Here is a 16,110-nt window from a genome sequence, read left to right on the forward strand (position 1 = left end):
TAGCTAACTGTAGCGTAGCGTAGGACAAATGAAACGCACATTTAAAAGCGGTGCCCTAAAGCGGCATTCAAAACAGAACATTTCTGAATTAAATACCAAACTTCCCAAAATTTCTTTTTCGACCAGCAGGTGAAGGATGCACTCATCTGCCAGAAGAGACAGGTATTGTACCGTTTGCTATAGCTAACATTACTGTACCACGTAGCTAACGTTAGCCTATACTTGACAGCTGTACTGCTCTGTCTGTGTTGTGCTTCCTAGCGTTAACCTCCTTTCCAAGAGCCAGGAAAATTAGCCTTGCTCCTTTATTGACTTCCTATCAAGGTGACAACATTGAAATGGAGTGAAACTACAAAAAAAGAGAGAAAGTAGAAAAAGTGCTTAATTATAAAATATATTACATAACTGACATTATTAGCAAACATAATAACGTATGCGACAGTAGTATCGTGCAGTTGCAGCGATTGCGTTTGACTATTTAAACATAGAAAAAACATAATAAAAGTTACAATAATGTAATGTTTCTGTGTGTGTCGATTGTGGTTTGTTCAATAACGAGACAGTTAGATTGATTTGGATGCTTTACTGACGGACATCACTCGCATGCATCTGCTTCACACATCTGCTTGAACTGCACTAACTTTGTCCACTAGTCAGTGCTTACGTCACTACGTAGACAGCGTATCTCAACATCACAAATAAGTCATTGTATTTCAGTTATATACATATTATGATCGTGTAAAACGTACAGTCATTGCTTTCTAAGATTCACACGACAAAAAATGGCTCCACTTATGATTTAGCGAACACGCTAATAATAAAACACAACTTCATACTATCAAGTGTGCCTGATGTAGCCACTGCCATCAAATTATTTCTGACAATACCCGTGACTGTCGCAAGCACTGAAAGGTCATTTTCCAAGCTTAAACTGATCAAAACATATCTCAGAAGCTCCATGTCACAAGAGAGGCTGTCAGGTCTGGCCATCCTTAGCATAGAAAATGAATGTGCGCGCAGTTTAGATGTAAAGAGTGTGGTAAATGACTTTGCACACAGATTTGCTAAAAGACGCGCACATGTGTAGGCTATTCACCCGCAAACCGTTTGAGCGTTTTTTTCTTATTGAATAAATTTCCCCCACAAGACAAGCTTGAGTTTTGATATCTTGCATTTATTACACGGCTCTTCAGAATGTTCCAAAAAGTTCAGTTGATCGCGTCGGGGTCCTGTTCGTCCCGTCGGTATTTGTATTACATTATCCGTTACATATGTGGTGGGGGGCCTCTCAGGCTTATTCTGCGGGGGGGCCTCATGTGTTTCCGTTACGGGCCTGGTGGCAGTAACATGCAGGCGATTTCTCCAGTCTTTTAACTTCACGCTAATTAACACTAAAGGACGGAGTAAGGCACTGATTGCCCAACGAGGATCTGGTTTGATAAATACCACGCAAAATGCGGAAATACACCGTGCGCTATTTGCGGTTGGGCAAAGGCGCAGATTAAGCTGCGGTCGCAATGTTAGTAAATGAGGCTTTAAGTCTGTAACACAAGGGAAGAGAATTATTTATCTTTTGTTCCCAAGGTTATAAATTACAAGATAACTGTACATTTACAGGATACTTCACAGATTGTTAGTAGTCGGCAAGATTAAACTGTCTGTTTTGCAAAACATCAAATAGAACATTAATTTTGGGACACTGATAATCTGTAAATGGCTTGAGAAAGTTAAGGTAAATCACAACAATGGTTATTAAAAATGGATCTGTGTAATTTAAAATGAGGACCGAGTGTCAGATCTAACATATTAGAGGAACTGAACACATTGGGCCTCATTCACCAATATCTTCCTAAGTTATTTCTTACATTTGTTCTTAAGAAAGTTCATAAGAAAAGTCTACATGTGATTCATGACGTGTTCCTAAACAGCAGAATTGTACGCAGGTGTGTTCTTTGAATGATGAAATCCCAATATGTCGTTAGTTGAAAGCTTGTGCCCCGTTGCTCCTATTTAGCATAGGTAAACGCCCCGTTAATTTCCATAAAAGTGCATGAGATGGCAGGGCCGTGTGCACACTCAGAGAAATATCAAAAAGACGTGGGAAAGAAGGTGGAGGCCTCTACAAAAGACAGAAAAACTGAAGTGGAGGTACAGCTGAAAGAAGTTGGCAACAAAAGACAAGTCATATTTAATAGCGGTGGATACAAAGCAGTAAATAAAACCGATGCATGAAATGCAATTACTCATGCAGTGAACGCTGTATCTGGAGAAGGGCGCAGAACTGATGAAGTGAAAAATAAATGGTTTAACTTTAATCTGAATTCTGAAGCAAAAAAAACGTATTTCAAAACATAGCCAGGGCTCTCAAGTGTCATGCATTGAGCGTGACAGTCACTCATTTCGGTCTTCTGAGACACACTCCCGCCACACATTGTATTTCTCACGCGGAAAAACTATTTATAATATATTTAATATGCCGCAGCGCCCAAACAAAATTTCTCTGACTGCGCCTCTCTCACTATGGAACCGGCAGGAATCAAGCGCGTCTCTCCTGGAGTTCTTAGTTGAGCCTGCCACTTATCACCCAATCCAAAAAAAGAAAAGGTCTACACAATAGCTAATCAGAAAATACCACTATTGTATCTGGGTTAAGATTTAACGCGACAACCAATGGAAAAAAATCATATCCTGGAATTGTTCACGTCATTCTGCTACAACGTCTTCTGAAAGTTTTGTTCATCTACAGAGGAAACCACTGGAGCTCGAGCATCACTTTGAGCACAGAGTAAGTCATGATCTCCTGTTTTAATGTTACAACCAGGGATGTAGTGGGGGCTAAACGCACGTAAACGCCGTTTACGCACGTCTCGAAATTCGGAAATAGCGTTTATCCACCTCTAAATTGCAGAAATTGCGTTTATCCACCTCTAAAAAGCGTTTATGCGCGTTTACGCACATCTAAGTTCCCTGCGCCTCGTATTCTGCCGTTGGAATCAGGGATGTAGTGGGGGCTAAACGCACGTAAACGCCGTTTACGCACCTCCCGAAATTCGGAAATAGCGTTTATCCACCTCTAAATTGCAGAAATTGCGTTTATCCACCTCTAAAAAGCGTTTATGCGCGTTTACGCACATCTAAGTTCCCTGCGCCTCGTATTCTGCCGTTGGAATCAGGGATGTAGTGGGGGCTAAACGCACGTAAACGCTGTTTACGCACCTCCCGAAATTCGGAAATAGCGTTTATCCACCTCTAAATTGCAGAAATTGCGTTTATCCACCTCTAAATAGCATTGATGCGCGTTTACGCACATCTAAGTTCCCTGCGCCTCGTATTGTGCCGTTGGAATAATCCGAAATAAATTTTGTGTAATTTTAAAACACCAAAGACTAAATTTCATATTGTTTAACATATAAACGCAGTAGTTTGAATCATTTCATCTGCGCTGTAGGGTCTGTGACCCTCCAATCAATGCGTTGCGGCTGCCGCGGCGACACCAATCAGGATCCACGAAGTAGGCTATGTAGGCCTACACACATGTTGTGGATTAGTTTACCTGTTCGGAATGGATTAATTAGCCATGGATATCAGGCGATTTTTGAAGAGACCATCGAGTGCTCCCACTCCCACAGATGCCCGCAAAAGGCCTCAAGTACAGAGTGATCAATTCAAGTTTGTAAACGTTGTTTTGGTTTGCACAACATTGCATTAAGACAGGGACAAACGGCTAGCCTACTATTATTAACGTTCTTTTAATTACGATGATGCAGATACAAGCCAACCTTACCGGTTCCATCCAAATAGGCCTAATGAAACGTAAAAATGAATAAATAAACAGGGTAGTCAAGCTTCTGTGAAGGGGCTGAAATGTGTGTGTCTCACGGTCCGGTCAATGCGTGAGGGGGGGGGGGGGGGGGGGGGGGGGGTTGAAACAGACGTTAAAGCTGGTCTGGGAGGGGTGGGGGGGCTTGACAACCCTGTAAATAAATAAATAATACAATTCATAGTTTACCCACCTCTATTTTTACCACTACACCACTGGTTACAACTAATTCACAACTTGTTTGACACAAACAATGACAACTTAGAAAATGTTTCCCAGATAATTTGCATCAGTTTTTCATGAGTGTCTGTAACTAAACCAACAGTTTTACAGCCTGTTCACTGACAACACCTGTACAGAACAAGTAGTCTAGGCAGTGGCGATTTTAGACCTTTTTTATTCTTATTCTTATTCTTTTGCTGAAGCACCCCTTTAAAGAATAATAATTAAAAAGTTCATGAAGAAAGGGACATCCTTAGTTTTTTCATTCATTCAATATTTTACATAATAATACATAAATGTATGAATTGTTATCCAGTGAAATTAGGGATTTATTTAAAGGCATGCAAACTCCTCACCTTTTTGAAATCAAAATGGGTAACCTAGTGATTCGTGGCCGTGGCCAACACAGCATTTTACCCATGCTTCACCCTACTTGCCTCGGGGGAATGTCCCTGTACTTACTGTAAGTCGCTCTGGATAAGAGCGTCTGCTAAATGACTAAATGTAAATGTGCTGAGAGCGGATTGTGACCCTGTGCTTTCTGGCAAAACGAAAGGCGGTGGTATTTGTTTTAACATTAACAGTGGCTGGTGTGAAGATGTGACAGTAATTCTGCAGCACTGTTCTCCTGATCTGGAATAATTTTTTATTAACTGTAGGACTTTTTACTCGCCACGAGAGTTTGCATCATTCATTCTGGTTGGCGTCTACATGCCTCCGCAGGCTAGCGTCAACGAGGCTCAATGTGTGCTCGCCAGCCAGATACTGAGTGTGGAGCATGAAAATCTGGATTCCTTGGTTATTGTGCTAGGTGACTTTAACAAAGGCAATCTCACTCAAAAACTCCCAAAATATAGACAATTCATCAAATGCCCTACCAGAGAAGGAAACACCTTGGGTCACTGCTACTCTACAATTAGCAAAGCATACCATGCGGTCCCCCGAGCAGCACTGGGTCACTCTGACCACGCCATGGTCCACCTGATTCCTGCATACAGGCAGAAGCTACCAGTGAAGCTATGGAGGATCTGCGGGCGTGCTTGGACTGCACTGACTGGGACATGTTCACGACTGCTACCAATAGTCTGGATGAGCTCACAGAGGCTGTGACATCATACATCAGCTTCTGTGAGGACTGCTGTATACCAACACGCACCAGGGTAAGCTACAACAACGACAAACCCTGGTTTACAGCTAAACTCAGAAGGTTGAGGTCAGAGAAAGAGGCCGTGTTTAGGAGTGGGGACAAAGACAGTTTCAAGGAGTCGAAGAACAGGTTTAGCAAGGCGGTGAGGGAGGCTAAACGACTGTACTCAGAGAGACTAAAACACCAATTCTCTGCAAACGACTCTGCTTCTGTCTGGAGAGGGCTCAGGCAGATTACCAACTACAAGCCCAGAGCCCCCCACTCCACTAACGACTCCCGCCTGGCCAACGACCTGAATGAGTTCTACTGCAAATTTGAAAGACAATTGGACAGTCCTGAACTACCCCTTCCCACCCAGGAGGCCTCCCACCTCCCCCCTCTACAGTGACGACTCTCTCCATTCAGGAGGGTGAAGTTAACAGACTTTTCAAGAGGCAGAATCCCCGCAAAGCAGCTGGGCCGGACTCTGTCTCTCCAGCCACCCTCAAGCACTGCGCTGACCAGCTGTCTCCGGTGTTTACATACATCTTTAACACCTCCCTTGAGACATGCCATGTGCCAGCCTGTCTCAAGTCCTCCACCATCATCCCTGTGCCCAAAAAGCCAAGGCCAACAGGACATAATTACTACAGACCCGTCGCCCTGACCTCTGTGGTAATGAAGTCTTTCGAGCGCCTGGTGCTGGCACACCTTAAATCCATCACTGACCCTCTACTGGACCCCCTGCAGTTTGCCTACAGAGCCAACAGGTCTGTGGACGATGCAGTTAACATGGCCCTCCACTTCACCCTACAGCACCTGGACTCCCCAGCATCCTATGCCAGGATCCTGTTTGTGGACTTCAGCTCTGCCTTCAATACCATCATCCCCGCCCTGCTTCAGGACAAGCTCTCCCAGCTGAATGTGCCTGATTCCACCTGCAGGTGGATCACAGACTTCCTGTCTGACAGGAAGCAGTGCGTTAAGCTCGGAACACAAGTCTCTGACTCCCGGTCCATCAGCACCGGATCACCTCAGGGCTGCGTCCTTTCTCCTCTGTTCTTCTCCCTGTACACCAACAGTTGCACCTCCAGTCATCCGTCCGTCAAACTCCTGAAGTTTGCGGACGACACCACCCTTATTGGGCTCATCTCTGGTGGAGACGAGTCTGATTATAGGTGGGAAGCGGCCAACCTGGTGACCTGGTGCAGCCAGAACAACTTAGAGCTCAATGCTCTTAAGACAGTGGAGATGGTTGTGGACTTCAGGAGGAACACAGCCCCACTCACCCCCATCACCCTGTGTGACTCCCCAGTCAACACTGTGGAGTCCTTCTGCTTCCTGGGCACTATCCTCTCCCAGGACCTCAAGTGGGAACTGAACATCAGCTCCCTCATCAAGAAAGCACAACAGAGGATGTACTTCCTTCGGCAGCTGAAGAAGTTCAACCTGCCAAAGACAATGATGGTGCACTTCTACTCAGCCATCATCGAGTCCATCCTCACCTCCTCCATCACCGTCTGGTACGCTGCTGCCACTGCCAAGGACAAGAGCAGACTGTAGCGTATCATCCGCACTGCTGAGAAGGTGATTGGCTGCAATCTGCCTACCCTCGAGGACCTGCACACCTCGAGGACCCTGAGGCGAGCGAGGAAGATTGTGGCCGACTCCTCCCACCCTGGACACTCCCTGTTTCAGTCACTCCCCTCTGGCAGAAGGCTGCGGTCCATCAGGACCAATACCTCACGCCACAAAAACAGTTTCTTCCCTTCCGCTGTTGGCCTCTTCAACAAGGCCAAGGGACCACACTGACTCTAATGACTTCTTGCTTAAAACACACTGCTTTTTGCACTGCATTACAAAATGGTATCTTGTACATTTGTATTTTTTGTAATATTTGTATTTTTGTATTTTTATATTGTAATTTACGGCAACTTATATTTTATTTTATTCTATAATTAATTCTATTCTAATCCCACTTAGTACTGCTAGTTTATGTACCCTTAGTATAGATAGTCCACATATTAAAATTTTAGGTATATGTTTATTGTATGCACCTTCCTGCCAAAGCAAATTCCTTGTCTGTGCAAACTTTCATGGCGAATAAATCCCATTCTGATTCTGATTCTGAAAAGAACATGACATTGTTTACAAGAGCACAGATTCTACATAGATCTAGCCTCTTAATTTTTCTCTCAAAGTGCACCAGATTCATGCGTTTAACTTTAAAATGTAATCAATTGGGACCATGCCCCCGGACCCCCCTAGAGGGTCGGGGGTTCGCCGTATCCTTCTCACCTTTTTCACCCTTGACGTGTTTGCATGCCTGTTATTAGCAAGGGGTTTTGGCCCTTTTGCAAGGCACTGTATTCATGTCACATTGTCATTGGGGGCTGAGCACCCCTAAAGGTCTGATCCTAGAATCGCCCCTGAGTGTAGGCCTAGTCATATTTTCGTTATCACACGATGACTGACATATTGTCACATTATAAACATATTTTTCCAAATAGGCTTAATAATTTTATTAGCACTAAATACATTTAAGTGTTTTGCATAGTCGATGTTAAAGGTCACTTTTAAAATCATGTCATACTTTATCATTAATGCATCCATGGCCAGGATATAATCATTGCTGCCTTTCAAAGATGTCAGGTAAAAAACAATTAATTAAATAATTTTGAGAGGGGGGGGGGGCTGGGGGAGGGGAAATGTCACTCTTGCCTGTCTTCAAAACTTGAGAGCCCTGCATAGCCTAGAAGACAGTTGACTGTTACAAATATCCATGAGGACTGCTCTTGGTAGCATAAAGCTTCCCAACAGGTAGCCTACTCATCACTCTCTGCAAATAAATCGGTATGGTCACGGAAGATGTTTACATTTTACATTTACATTTAGTCATTTAGCAGACGCTCTTATCCAGAGCGACTTACAGTAAGTACAGGGACATTCCCCCGAGGCAAGTAGGGTGAAGTGCCTTGCCCAAGGACACAACGTCAGTTGGCATGACCGGGAATCGAACTGGCAACCTTCGGATTACTAGCCCGATTCCCTCACCGCTCAGCCACCTGACTCCCGTCCAGATGTGTTTCCTTCTCAGGGCACAATCTGCAACATTTTGCTGCAGCAATAAATACGCCATTGGGTGATGTTGTCCTAGTGTGCGGAATATCAGTGACCTATGCACTTTGTAAGGCTCTCTCTTGGAAGTCGCTTTGGATAAAAGTGTCTGCTAAATGAATACATGTAAATGTAAGCCTACTTTGGGCCTATAAATACTGTGATAAGTCACTTATTATTGGATGGGAAGGTTCCCATTAACATAATTGATGTGAATGGAAGGCCTAGCACAATTCATACACAATGGCAATTCAAAGTACTTTACAAATGAGCTGAAGTGTAAGTGTAGTGTGTATTTATTAAAACATAATTATGTGTAAAATAATGAAAATTATTAATTGCAAAATTATAAAGGAGAGAAATATTCAATTTTAAATTAGAATGGACGAAAACAGTATAACTACTTATTTTGCGCAAACATGTCAGCTCTCAAACAAGTACATTTACATTTATGCATTTAGCAGACGCTTTTATCCAAAGCGACTTCCAAGAGAGAGCTTTACAAAAGAGTATAGGTCACTGATCATAACAACGAGATAGCCCCAAACATTGCGAGCAGCCAAAACATGAAGCATACATTGTGAAAAAACAAATAAGTGCCACAGGGAAGAACCATATGAGCATACAGTTAAACAAGTTACAATTAAACAACATGAAACTCAAAAAGTGCAAGAGTGTACCTGTAGAAAAACAATCAACAGTAAAATATTTCACAGCGAGTACAAGAATTTAAAACCGTTACCACTAACCACAAGAGCAACAAGTCTCTAAGCAAGAGTCATTGTGATCCTGGAGGAAATTAACATCAGGTCCAGCCAAGCATTCCGAAGTGCCGTTGTACTCCCGGAACAAGTGCGTCTTGAGCCTTTTCTAGAAGGTGGGGAGACAGTCAGTGTCCCTGATGGAGGTGGGGAGTTGATTCCACCATTGGGGGGCCAGACAGGAGAAGAGCTTGTGTTGGGACCGGGCGCTCTTGAGCGGTGGGACCACCAGACGGTTGTCAGAAGAAGACAGTAGGTGGCGGGGGGGGGGGTAAGGCTGGAGGAGAGACTTGATGTAGTCGGGTGCAGTCCCGTTCACCGCTCGGAAGGTACCAGAGTCAGTACCAGAGTCTTGAATCTGATACGGGCTGTGATGGGAAGACAGTGGAGGGAGATGAGGAGCGGGGTAACATGGGAGCGTCTGGGTATATTGAAGACCAGACGGGCCACTGCTTTCTGAATTTTGGGGTGCGCATGCTGGGAGACCGGCGAGCAGCGAGTTGCAGTAGTCCAACTTTGAGAGGACAAGTGCTTGGACTAGCAGCTGGGTGGAATGCTCAGACAGGTATCTCCTGATCTTCCGGATGTTGTACAGGTAAGAAGTGCTCTTGGGTGTGTGTAAATTCTGTTCTTACCCAAGAACAAATCCCAAATAAGAAAACATTGGTGAATGCCAGAATCTTTGTGAAAACTGCGTAAGTGAGATTTAAGAACAAATTAGTTCTTAAAAACATTTGGTGAATGAGGCCCATTGACATTGGGATGAATCCTGAATGTGAAAAAATACTTTGTTTCACCGGGTTTACTAGGTCTACTGGCACCATGGGTGAGAAGGTGTCATGGAACATCTTGCCACCAAAAGTCACTGCTGGATCTGTTACAGCTTGCATGTCACATAATGTAAGCAGTACAGAACATGTATGGGCATTGGGCCTCATTCACCAAATGTTCTTATGAACAAATTTTTTCTTAAACCCCACTTACGCAGTTTTCACGAAGATTCTGGCATTCACCAATGTTTTCTTATTCGGGAATTGTTCTTAGGTAAAAACAGAATTTACGCACACCCAAGAGCACTCTTACGCACAATTGAGAGCTGACATGTTTGCGCAAAATAAGTAGTGATACATTTTTCGTCCTGTTCTAATTTAAAATTGATTATTTCTCTCCTTTATAATTTTCCAACTAATAATTTTCATTATTTTACACATTCTTTTTTTTGTTTTAATAAATACACACTACACTTACACTTCGGCTCATTTGTGAAGCACTTTGAATTTCCATTGTGTATGAATTGTGCTAGGCCTATATAAATACAGTATTTTACAATTGCTATGACAATTTTTTCAATACTTTTAACAAGTTTCCTAAACTCTTGACACAGTTAGCACAACATCCGTCTGTATTGGCTATACCATTAACACATTTCTTGTTGCTTTGACACAAAATGCATAGAATAAACACAAATGTTAAATGCCTGAACTTCTTTTACACACAAACTCAACCAAGACCAAAACAATCGATTTTTACTGCCCAATTTACCAATGCTTTCACACTGTATGTCGGAACAGATAACATCATGTTCAAAACCTAACTTATTGGCTAAAGTCAAAGTGAACAGCTGTTCATATTGCAAATTGAAATTGTAAATTGAAATACAAACATATCCCCTGTATTTTATTCCATTGCTACTGAGAAACAGCTGGTTGAAGTTATGCAAATACTGTAAATCACAGCTGATTCCCAACTCGGAAACACTCAGGTACAGTTAGGTCCATAAGTATTTGGACATTGACACAATTTTCATCATTTTGGCTCTGTATACCACCACAATGGATTTGAAATGAAACAATCAAGATGTGCTTTAAGTGGAGACTTTCAGCTTTAATTTCAGGGTATGTACATCCAAATCAGGTGAACGGTGTAGGAATTACAACACATTTTATATGTGGCCCCCCCCATTTCAAATCCATTGTGGTGGTATACAGAGCCAAAATGAAAATTGTGTCAATGTCCAAATACTTATGGACCTAACTGTATAGTTAGGTCCACATTTTATATGTGCCCCCCCCCTTTTTAAGGGACCAAAAGTAATTGGACAATTGGCTGCTCAGCCGTTCCATGGCCAGGTGTATGTTATTCCCTCATAAAGGGAGTTCATATTTCATTGACAAGGAGCAGATAAAAGGTCTAGAGTTCATTTCAAGTATGGTATTTGTGTTTGGAATCTGTTGCTGTCAACTCTCAATATGAAGTCCAAAGAGCTGTCACCATCAGTAAAGCAAGCCATCGTTAGGCTGAAAAATCAAAACAAACCTATCAGAGAGATAGCAAAAACATTAGGTGTGGCCAAATCAACTGTTTGGTACATTCTTAAAAAGAAAGAACGCACTGGTGAGCTCAGCAACACCAAAAGACCGGAAGACCACGGAAAACAACTGTGGTGGATGACAGAAGAATTCTTTCCCTGGTGAAGAAAAACCCCTTCACAACAGTTGGCCAGATCAAGAACACTCTCCAGGAGGTAGGCGTATCTGTGTCAAAGTCAACAATTAAGAGAAGACTTCACCAGAGTAAATACAGAGGGTTCACCACAAGATGTAAACCATTGGTGAGTCTCAAAAACAGGAAGACCAGATTAGAGTTTGCCAAAAAACATCTAAAAGAGCCTGTACAGTTCTCGAACAACATCCTATGGACAGATGAGACCAAGATCAACTTGTACCAGAATGATGGGAAGAGAAGAGTATGGAGAAGGGAATGAACTGCTCATGATCCAAAGCATACCACCTCATCAGTGAAGCATGGTGGAGGTAGTGTTATGGCGTGGGCATGTATGGCTGCCAATGGAACTGGTTCCCTTGTATTTATCGATGATGTGACTGCTGACAAAAGCAGTAGGATGAATTCTGAAGTGTTTCGGGCAATATTATCTGCTGCATTCTTAAAAAATACATACATAGAAAAACACTTTAGCAACTCTTAAGGATGGCAATGAACACATAAGAGCAGCATACCATCCTTCGTAGAAAGGAGAGTAGTAGATTATAATAGTAGGAATGAGGGTAGGCTAGTAGACTGCAGTCTATGTATGTAGGCTTAGACTATGTAGTCTGCTGGAATCACACACAAGGAAGCAAACTCACTGTAGCCAAGCCTTGACCACTGTTCAGTCTGTCTGCATCACTGTGTGTCTTTGCATGTGGGACATTCTTGAACAGGGTTGGTGACTTAAAAAGGTTTAGCAAAGGCAACTATGCCAGGAAATATGAAGGGTATACCTTGCTCCAAAGCAGTACCTGAATATTATCATCAGTTGTCCAGGTCATCTTGAAACACAAAGAATCAAAGATACTTTGTATTCAATTGTATAAAGCATTTTCATTGTTTAAAGTAGCCTATATGTTGACAAGCCTCTTTATTACTTCATCCTCTCCTTCTGGCGTCCCCAATATTATAGGTGCAATATACTTTACCCATGGGTGTATCCAGGCCCACTGGAAGACTCAGGGGGTGACTGTCTGGTGCCCCCAGGGTTGAAAAAGCATTTCTAAAATGCTCTCTAGAGTGGCAAAAATGAGACCAAGTGCCCAACTGTCTGCCATTCACATTGTGAAATATGCTTACGTGCCCAGGGTGCCCCTTAACGCAATAAATGATAGTGTGCCCTCTATAAATTTCAAAACATGTCTTAATGAGTTCCTTTATAGTACATACAATGTGATGCAGTACCCTATAAGGTGCCCTTACAATGGTCTATATTTGACTGTTCCCGTGCCCTTCCTTCCAATGGAAAAGGGCGCTGTTATGAAGTGCCCTTTATGCTGCCCCTACATGACAGTGTCCCAATTGGTGCCCTTTCCAAAGAAGACAATTAGATGCTGTGCCCAACAGTCTCCCCAACAATGTGCCCACTAAGGCATGCTTTCCCAAAGTGAGGCTGTGACGACACTTGGGGTGTCGTCCCACTTTTTACACTGGTGAGAGCCCATGTCGTGCAAAGACACACAGTGATGCAGACAGACTGAACAGCCCATGTCCACCCCTGCCCTTCAAACAACCACAGTCTGCCACTGTCCAAGCCCCCTCTGGATCTGTGGAGGCAGACTATGCTAATTGGAAATATGGGGCAGCTGTCCATACACTGTCAACCAGAATAGTAATAATTGGATTTGGATTAAATATGCACACGTAATATAATAATTATATATTCTTAGTCATGCTGAGCAATTTTAAATGACTGCCAAGCAAAGTGTGCTACAGTTTGGGTCACCTTCTGATCTGAACGTTTGTGCTGATTCTGTTCAATAATACTTATTTCAGTGAATCCCCATTTTAGTCATGGTTAAATTTCCCTTTTATCTTAAAGCTCAGGATTTAGCCTATCAGTTAATAAATGTGTGTGGCAAAGTTATTTTGAAGTAATTTATTAATTTTGCTCAAGATGTGAAGACAAAAACATTATTAGCCCACATCAAGTGCAATTAACCATGGCCTTCTTCAGTGTTTTAAATTTTAATCCTACAATTTTCAATTGCTGCCACGTTCTTTTTTGGGCTATTATTGTTATTGTTGGAATGCTGCTTCAGCATTCCAAGTATTGTTCTTTGAATCTTTATTCAACTTCTATTTCTTCCAAGACACCTTTCAGCGCCTTCAAATCTTCAGCTATTAAAACCGTTCAGCTATCAAAACATTCAGCAGTTTCAGGCCATGGGTGCTGTGACTTTTCAGCTTTGTACCTCTTATGCTTGAATTAATATAAATCAATATTCATAATATTTTTAACATGGGTTTCCAATGGAGTTTTCTTTCAAATCCTCTCAAACTTCTTTAAACTTCTTCAACTTCCAAATCCTTCTTCTTCCTCAATCTTTCAGCTAGAGCCACCATTTAAACTTTAAAATGTTGACAATACCCTAAACTATTTTTAAATAATTCAGCTTTTTGATATCTATTCAACTTTTTTCAATATCACTGATTATGTTTCATGACTTTTTCAAGACGTTTCTGAGATTTACATGGGTGTGTACGTGAAACCCTAGAGTGCAGACTGAAACGCTTAGAGTGGAGGGCAGCTTCGGATGTCGTTGAAAAAATATTTCTAGTTTGCCAGCATTGCCACAATTTTCGCTCTTCATGCTTCATTTTTGGATCAATAGATAGCTAATTTTGTGCTGGTCGTAGACAGTTGTCTGTTGAATCCAACAGACGTACACATATGTTCAGAGCCCCACGAAAGCGAGACAAAGTCCAACTCTCGCCCCATAGAGACCAATGCAAATCTGGTGACAAAATCGTCAAAGAAAGCAAAAAGAACAAGATTTTGAAACTGCCGGTAGAGTCGTATTTCTGACCGCACAGAAATATAAAGGACATCTCTGGTTTCTGGAGTCTTGGGTCTCGGAATATATCCTTAATTTTTGGATTGGACGTATAGTTTTGCGTCTAGGTTAACTTGTTTGAGGTGTGGATTCTAGCTACATTTCTGTTATTCTCTCCCCTCAGCGCGTTAGCAATCATAGCTGCACCATCACCGTGGCAACGACAGACACGCACCACTCAGTCTCACGCAGGTGATTGGTAGCTGATTAGTGGAGTCACAAGACAGTTTGATAGTATTTCAACCTAATACAATTTACAAGAGGTGACTCTGCAGGTGCTGCTAATATCTCCTTTACTACTATTGCTAATGGAACTGTTTTATTCTACTACGCCACTGAGTGCGTTTACTTGACCATGAGAAACCCGATTACTAGCAATTGTCGGTTTATGCCATACGATTACTCCGTTTACATGTGTAATTAGTTATGCGATTACTCAATAAGCGCGTCTACATGAGTCTTTTTATTAATCGTTGTATGCTCCACGGACAAAACTTGCACCATCATCCTTCAGCAACAAAGTGTCGCCGTGTCTTCCTGTATCGGCCCTACTGCTGTATGTTTAATACAATCAGCACATTGAATCCTACTAAGAAAGCCGAGTAAACGCACTCAATGCACACATCTGCTACTGCTATACTATCCCAACTATAATTTCAGCTGTTAAGACTATAATATTCTTTTTATGACTAGCTAGCCTAGGCCTACTTCTTCTGTTTAACAGTTCAGCTTTCAGCTTCTCCCGCATTGTATTTCAGCTCTTAGCGTTGTTAGATGATGCAGTTCAGTGTCCACACTGCCTCTTTTGTGTGACTCGCACATTTTTGACATTCATTTCAGCTTGCGGGTATTTTCTCATTTCTGTATTTTCTGCAATTTAAGAAAAATAATTTCATCTTTCAGCATTCGAACGCATTTTCAGCAGGAAATGCCTTTCTAGTTATTATTAGGGTTCCGCCTGGGCCCCGTTCGTCGTAAGGGTTGAAGCTAAGTTAATCAATTGTCCCTTTAGCCCGTTCACATTAGCGAGATGAGTGAGAATAGCAAATATCGGTCCGTGAACGGCTGATCCGCATCCAAATCATGTGGTTAATTTCAATCAGGCTAAACTTATCAGGGAAATTGCACGTGCACGTCCTATTTCAAAAGGCAGGAAAGGTCGATCACCAAAACCGTGATTTTCTAACGGTATGATGGCGGAAAATACAAAAGAGAGAGCGGTGATAGGCTATTCTCGCCATCCGAGCAAACTATTATAATGAGTCTCTATAAGACAATAAGCATATTATCATGGCTAAGTCAAACACCGCCACCGCTGCCAGAGCAAGACAAGCAGCTTGGCAAAAAATTGCCAATAAGCTAAATGCGAAAGTTTTGGGGAAATGTATAGGCTCATTTTAAGTGCCTCATTACCCCAATCAATCAGATCACATTTCTTTAAATGTGCCTGCTGGTATAGGCTTAATGGAAATTAATAATCGAATGAGATCTTGCTAGCGAAAATAATGATCTCAACTCTTTCAGAATAAGTAGGCTAGATAAAAACAAGGCCAAAGAGTATCTAATTGATACGAATTCAGACAATTATGAGGATATACTGCGCTTATATCATGTAGGCCTACTATATATGTGCATGTAGGCCTATGTGTAAATCCCTCTTTGATTTAATTGACTGGGACA

At 42.2% G+C, this 16,110-nt stretch overlaps 1 protein-coding gene across 1 annotated transcript in view; it reads right to left on the reverse strand.

Moving 5' to 3' along the window:
- Positions 1 to 16,110, reverse strand: part of brinp1 (bone morphogenetic protein/retinoic acid inducible neural-specific 1) — a 267,761-nt gene that overhangs the window by 189,077 nt on the left and 62,574 nt on the right. The window lies entirely within an intron of this gene.

The sequence above is a fragment of the Osmerus mordax genome, chromosome 20 (assembly GCF_038355195.1).
Source record: "Osmerus mordax isolate fOsmMor3 chromosome 20, fOsmMor3.pri, whole genome shotgun sequence".
Lineage (NCBI taxonomy): Eukaryota > Metazoa > Chordata > Actinopteri > Osmeriformes > Osmeridae > Osmerus > Osmerus mordax.